Below are 1,695 nucleotides of genomic sequence, written 5' to 3'. Positions count from 1 at the left end.
CCTGCAACCGCACGGGTCGGACGCCGTCGTGCGGGTCAGACCGTGCCCCGCGGGTCAGCAGGGCGTATCGCGCAGTTTAGGCCCCAAAACATGTTTTCGTGTGTTTTAAGAGGTTTTCTCGGGATTTATCTGTTTCAGAGGCTCCCAGCTGACTTGATATCATCCACAAACATGGTTAGACCGTTATTAACTGAAGATAAGGCCAAATCACTCATTCTGATCTGAAAACCCTTCAACCGAAGCCTATAAATACAGGCCTAGGGGCTCAGTTCAGAGAGAGGGATCAAGAGGGCGAAACACTGTCTAATTGGAGAGTGGAACCACAAATTTACAGCGAGGGTTAGCAGATCTTAGCGAGTTCCTGTGCATAAAGAGTGGAGTTCAAGAGATCTGAGACCCGTCCCCTATTCCTCCGGATTTAAGCTTAGTCTTAATCTCGAGAAGAGCCGTAATCTCGCTTGGTCGGGATTATCATTATAGCGATTACTTCCTTCGTGAAGTAAGAGATTTGATTAACTTAATCTGTCAACCGGATCTGATCCGCGGCGGTCCATGGATATTAACGTCCCCGACACAGGCGAAGTTCCCTCGCAAGCAGCGGGTGATAAACATCTGTTGCGCTGTTTGACAAAAGTCGTATTTTTTTGTATTTTCATTGTATAAGGAGATCTTATAAAAAGATTAGCTTTTTATTTGAGTTTATTGTAAACGATTAAAGTTGTAATAGATTCAATCACAATGAAAATAACGATTTTTGACCCAAACATGCTGGCGACCACAGTGGGAGCCAATAGCTTCGCTACCGAAGCTATCGTGCCGCAACCATGGATCCGGATCCCGGTTGACGAGAAGATCAAGTACGACTTCGACCAACAGAAGTTCGAGGAGTATCTGTTGTCCTCCTCCTCCAGATCCTCCTCCATTCGCAAGTGCAGGAAGATCAACGCCCCCATTTCTGCCGCAATCACGCCTTGCAACACCCCTCCGGCCTCCAACAAGGCCGAATCTGTAGATCTGAACTCCTTCTCAATCAAGGAGTTGAGTACTGAAGGCGCGCCTACTTTATCAAAAAAACCTCGCCAAATGTAGCACCAATGCCTCGCGCGCCAATTCGCTAAGGCTTTGGAGCCTGTAGACGGGATCCACTACGAAGCGGATCTGAAATTCAAGGAGCATCGAGCGCCCCAACAGCGGACGAATGACCAACCCTCCCAGTCCTCAACGAATGAATGGATCCAAGTCAGAAGGACCCATTTGACCCTTGAGGAACACATCCAAAGGCACCGCGTACTGCTTGCGCACGCTCGAATTATTGTGCAAAAGGCACAAAAGATGCAGAAGAAAGGCATAGCCAAGAAATAATCAAGACTGCATCAAACTTGGAGGCCAAAGTACGAAACAACGGCCGAAAAGATCAAAAAATGTGGGTCACTTCAATCTAACCCTCCAAGCCACGGGTTACTTCTATCTGACTCGCCAAGCCGTGGGTCACTCAAGTCCGACCCGCCAAGCCGCGGGTGGTTACCCAAATCTGACCCTCTAGCCCACGGGTCACCCAAATCTGACCCTCCAGCCCGCGGGTCACCCAAGTCTGACCCTTCAGCTCGCGGGTCACCCAAGTCTGACCCTCCAGCTCGCGGGTTACTTAAGTCTGACCTTTCATGCTGTGGGTCACTCAAGTCTGACCCTCCAGCT

The sequence above is a fragment of the Asparagus officinalis genome, chromosome 7 (assembly GCF_001876935.1).
Source record: "Asparagus officinalis chromosome 7, Aspof.V1, whole genome shotgun sequence".
Classification (NCBI taxonomy): Eukaryota; Viridiplantae; Streptophyta; class Magnoliopsida; order Asparagales; family Asparagaceae; genus Asparagus; species Asparagus officinalis.
This window is presented reverse-complemented; position numbering follows the sequence as displayed.